At 35.9% G+C, this 5,844-nt stretch overlaps 1 long non-coding RNA gene across 1 annotated transcript; it reads left to right on the forward strand.

Moving 5' to 3' along the window:
* The first annotated feature begins 4,577 nt into the window (after positions 1–4,577).
* On the forward strand, positions 4,578–5,287 carry LOC126892142 (uncharacterized). Its single transcript, XR_007700693.1, has 2 exons — positions 4,578–5,160; positions 5,224–5,287. It is a non-coding gene; the product is annotated as an uncharacterized LOC126892142 (long non-coding RNA).
* The last annotated feature ends 557 nt before the right edge of the window (positions 5,288–5,844 follow it).

The following is a 5,844-nucleotide window of genomic DNA, read 5'->3' on the forward strand; positions in this document are numbered from 1 at the left end:
ACTTTCAATTTCTTCAAATCTTGTATTGAATTCATCAATAACTTGTTCAATTTGTGAAATGCAGGATGAAAACTCAATATTTTCCTCACCGTTGAATTCTTCTGCTATTTGCAGACAGCTAGGGAAGTGTGTCAGGTTGTTCTTTTCCAAAGCACGTTTAAACACGTTCAGCTTATTCCGGAATCCGTTTATCATTCCGATCAAATCTGAAACCGTCTGGTTTCTTCCTTGAAGACTCAAGTTTAACATGTTAAGATAATTAGTCAGATCTGTTATAAAAGCTAACTGTCTTAAGAATTCTGGATCCTTAAACTTCTCTTCCAGTTCAGTTGTGTCAGATGAAACGTATTTGTTGAGGAATTCAGGGATTTCCTTTCTTATGGCAAAAAATCGTTCCATGCACTTTCCTGCACTCAGCCACCTTACATGGTTGTACATTAGCAAGTGTCCATACTCAGCCTCTTGTCCTCGTACGCTGTTCAGTCTTTGACCAATCAGCGCGCCGGGAGCATCTCTGGCCACTTTTCCAAAACGCGATTGGTTCAACCGCTTGGGAAAATCCATCTCCTACGTCATAATCCCTAGAACAAAGGGAATATTGGGTATAAAAGGAGGTGGATTTTCTGTATTTCTTCAGTCGAGATCTACCTCGTAATCGAAGACTCTTGGGTTCGGTGTAGTAATACATCCACCTAGAATCTGCCTTTTTATTTCTTTGCTATTTTATAAATGTGAGAAGACTTGAATATTTGTTGATATTTTTCTATATTATTTGTCTTTGGTGTTTGTTCAGTGGTATCTCTGCTTGCAGACCACGCACTTGAAAAACACATTTATTGTGCCATTTTATAGTTGCACGCATTTTTATTACTGTTTGAAAATTGTCTCTTATGGTATTTCTCTAGTAGATCACGCATTCGAGACGTTTTCCCATTTACTTTATCATTTACTTTGATATATGTATTTTGTTGCTCTAAGTCGGTTCCTTCCGTAAGTTAAGGAAAAACTTAGAATTATTTTGCCATTTTATAGCTGCATTTATTCTATACTTACTGTTTGAAAATCGTCTCTTATGGTATTTCTCTTGTGGATCACGCATTCGAGACATTTTCCTATTTACTTTATCATTTACTTTGGTATATGTATTTTGTTTCTCTAAGTCGGTTCCTTCCGTAAGTTAAGGAAAAACTTAGAATTATCTCTGCCATTTTATAGTGCATTTTTCTATACTTACTGTTTGAAAATCCTCTCTTACGGTATTTCTCTAGCAGATCACGCGTTCGAGACATTTTCCCATTTTACTTTATCATTTATATTGTGATATATGTATTTTGCTGTTCTAAGTCGGTTTCCTTCCGTAAGTTAAGGAAAAACTTAGAACTATTGTGCCATTTCATAGTTGCATATTATTTTCCTGATTCTTGTTTGTCTCTAAGCCTTTCTTATCGAAAGTACTTAGAGATATTCACCGTGTAAATATCTGAATATTTTTGTACCACTGCCCTAGTGATATTCCTACTACGGTAGGTCACACATCTGAGCAGTATCTCACTTAAGGCAGCGGTATTTTCCTTAAGGAATCAAGTGCTTGCCTTAAATAGCTTTCTAGTGCCAGCATACGTTCTGTACGCACTCGAAAAACTTAATACACTATGGTAGATACTCGTAGTACATCCCGTTCTAATTCTCAGGAACGGAAAACCGTCCAGGAGTCCGGTACAGCCCATTCCACGCCGTCCAGCGACCCTAGGGAACACTCTGTTTCCACTAAAAACTGCTTAAGTTGCCTGTGTAAAAGAGATCGATTTCCACCTCTAATCATATTTATAATCTTAATGACGGTTTGGAAAACTTGATCTTCCTTGACTGATTTTCCACATAAAGCTCCCTGATGTATAATGCAATGAATTTTTGGGCAAGTGACACCATTCTCTCGAAGCAGACCCACTAATTCAATTTTTTTACCTGTCATTGATGGGGCCCCGTCTGTTGCTATGGCTGAACATTTATCAAAGCCTCCAATTCTGTCAACTGTTTTCTTCACAGCCTCATAGATGTCTTTTCCTTTTGTTGTTCCATAAAGAGGACAAATATCAAATAACTCCTATTTACTGGTAAAATCATCAGAAGTAGTGCGCACAAATATTAACAGCTGACTAACATCGGTTTGATCAGTGCTTTCATCCAAACAAAGTGAGAAATATGAACTTTTCTTAACCAGGCTAAGCATAGATTTTTCTACTTGCTCACCCATAGCAACAATCCTTCTTTGTATGGTTTGATGTGAAAGTGGCACTGATTCAAATTTCTCCGCCATTTTAGAATCACCGAAAGCTTTGGCCATTTCAACAGCACATTTTTTTATCAAATTGCCATCAGTGAAAGGTTTTTTGCCTTTGCCAGCTCAAGCGACACGGCATAAGATGCATGCAAAGAATGCGTTTGAGAGTGTAATATTTTACTGAACATACCAGTTTGCTGTTTAAGCTTTTTCTTCAAATCTGCAACTAGGGCACGCCGACTTTCATTTGTGTATGTAGCATACTTATTTTCATGCACTGTTGTGTAATGTCTTCTCACATTATATTCTTTAGGCACTGAAACGACATTCATGCACACTAAGCACTGCAACTTTCCATTATTGTTAGCAATCAAGTAATCACTCTCCCAACTTTCTTTGTAAATTCTGTTCTCACTATCAATTTTCCGTTTTACTGGTTTTACACTCATTATTGTATAAGAGGAATCAAGACAAAGAATTAATCAAGTTCACTGTTCACTAGCAACGTAATAGATTAGCAGACTAGCCTACGTGTCAGTAGCACACTGGCACGATGGCGGCTTGCGACGGATGGTAAGCAGTGGGAGGTGTGGCCTGCGTGAACTGTGATGCGCAGTAATCAGTGCAGTTCTCATAGTGGTGGAGGACGATTGTGTTCGTTACACGTCCGCGAAGCGGCACGCGGTACAGTACTTGTGATGTAAAAACACTGCTAAACCATAAAATATAAATTAAAAAATCTTTTTTCACAGTGGCAGCATTTAAAGAAAATATATGCTTTTCGTAAATTTTACGTGGGCCACAACAAACAGCCTCGCGGGCCGGATGCGGCCCGCGGGCCGCCAGTTGGACAACCCTGGTATAGAGTTATAAGTTTGTGATAAGTAAAAACAATCGGTAAGTTTGTGTCTACCAAAACAAAAATAACTTTGAATAAGTTTTTGATCGCGAGAAGCTACATCATCAAAGATTATTATTGAATAGTTTTTAATGTCTTCTGGAGTAGGTATGTTTGCGGAATCACTATATTCTTCATAACCAATTTCAGATATCGGTTTAATTAAATTACGTAGGTGTACATATTTTGGTTGATGAAGTGATTTGGAATAAACATAAATGTTTTGAAATCTTAAACCATTAGGATGCACAATCAACGATAATAATGTATTTGTCTTACCACACCCACTCGGCCCTATATTAAGACAGCGTTTTGAATCACCACCAAATAAACCCCCATGTTTTTTTATTTTATTATCCTGTACAACTACATCGTGGTTTGTAATAGGGAGAGATGGTTGTTGTTTTTCGATCTTCATTATATCTGGGAATGATGTGGGTATATATTGTGGCAGATTATATATAAAAGGAAGTATAATGAGGCAAAAAAGGACTAGTAGAGATCCAGCAGTAAAACGAAGAGGTCGCGGATTATTAAATTCTATCATTAATAAGCTACCAGTCGAGGTACACATCCCAAGTTATTCGTATTGTGGACCGGGGTCTAAGCTAGAGAAATGACTTACACGCGGTGATTCAGGAATAAATTTATTAGACGAAGGCTGCAAAGAACACGACATTACATATTCCCAACATAAAGAACTTGGTAAAAGACACGAAGCTGATAAAATACTAGAGAATAAAGCTTGGGATTGAGTAAAATCCAAAGACGCTACATTTGGTGAAAAAACAGCAGCTTGGTTAGTTACAACGGCAATGAAGGGTAAACGCAAATTAGGTATGGGTTTACGTAAAAGATTTAGACGGAGGTTAAATAAAAAAGGTGGTTCCTTAAAAAGAAAAAAAAGTTCCTTTTTAAGGCTATTAACGACGCAAAAACCAACCGTGAACAAATTGTTGAACAAAAACGGCATAATCTCGCTATGGAAAAAGGAGGTAAAGGGTGATACTTAAAACCTACTAAAGGGTATGGGATGTATTTAAAACCATATTCAAAAAACTAATATTCCCCCATCATCCGTTAACAGATGTCGATATAACAGAATATGTAAAATTATTAAAAATCCCGCATTTTAGAGGTGTTTTCATGAGAGATACCTTACCAAATAAAATTCGAACAAATGAAAGCGGTATTATAAATATGGATTCAAATAGTGGAAAAGGTACGCACTCGACAGCTTATACAAAGGATAACAATAACATTATATATTTTGATTCTTACGGTGATTTGTCACCACCACGCAATGTAATCAAATACTTTAAAACTGGCGGTTCTGTGAACATAAATTATAATTATGAAAGGTTGCAACATGAATTTTAAAATTCCGTTCCTTTTATTCCTACTTATCTATTGCCAAATCATTGACGTCTTCTTCCGATATTGCTAAGTAGTCCGTTTTTTCATATCTATTTCCAGGCCCGCCGGTATTTTTTTTTATAACCCACATAACCCATATTCTGAGATGCAAAGATTCAAATAATTCTGCCATAATAAATCCCATCTTACATAACAAACAAATCAACACAACCCATATTCCGAGATTTAAAGCTTCAAATAATTCTGCCACATTATTCTACCCTTCGAACAAAAAATTTCTCTAACACCCCGGTATAAGTTAAGTCAATATTCTACCTCTTACTCAAGGGCTTGAGCCATAAATCTTACAAACATGCGTGTCGTCGGCTAGTGGGTGGATTTGGCATAGGGAAAAATAACATCTCATTTGCCGCTAATTCGTCTAACGGTGATCAACTACAAATGAAGGCTTCAGTGAGATTCAAATCACCGAATTAAATAACTAGCCAATGAACATTAATACATGGTGTATTTTTCCGCAGTGTATCGTTAAGTTGTTGTTATAGAATGAGTAGTATCTGTAGAATTTTTGTTTTAACATCTTAAACATACTACAAATTGCTTTGTAAGTATTATATCACTTTTGTTAAGGTTATTTATACTTATAGACTTCATCCTTTATTTGTAGTGAACTGATGAAGCTTTCGAAATTGTAAAGCGAAACGTTTTCAATATATCAATGAAGTAGTTGACTTCTTTATTTAATTGCCAACTAAATTGACCGATTCAACCTCTGAATTCACTAGCTGAATACCTTTAAATATATATATATATATATATATATATATATATATATATATATATATATATATATATATATATATATATATATATATAGATGAAATAGAGAATGTGGAAAAATCCCCTTACGAACAATTCACACATCCACCATTTCGGGCTGGGAAAAATTTTTCGAATAGAATCAAAGATCCAAACACCAGTTCTTAGAAATGTGTTTCGCCCTCTTCAACCTCTCTGGGCTCGTCGGTAAAGACAAGAGGTTGAATATCTTTAGACACATTCTAATCAAAAAACAACATTCGAGACCTAGACATAGAAGGTGCGTAAGTCTACGGCAAATCCGACAATGACAGTCTCAAGTTTTAATTCCCTAATTACTTAAAGTAAGTAAAATATATGTTTAAAAACATAAGATGTAGATCTTTGAAACACACTCAGTGAACCAAAGATCCAAGGTTATTGGTTTAACGACCACTCGTACAAAATCAAATAGATGAAATAGAGAATG

The sequence above is a fragment of the Diabrotica virgifera genome, chromosome 9 (genome assembly GCF_917563875.1).
Source record: "Diabrotica virgifera virgifera chromosome 9, PGI_DIABVI_V3a".
NCBI lineage: Eukaryota > Metazoa > Arthropoda > Insecta > Coleoptera > Chrysomelidae > Diabrotica > Diabrotica virgifera.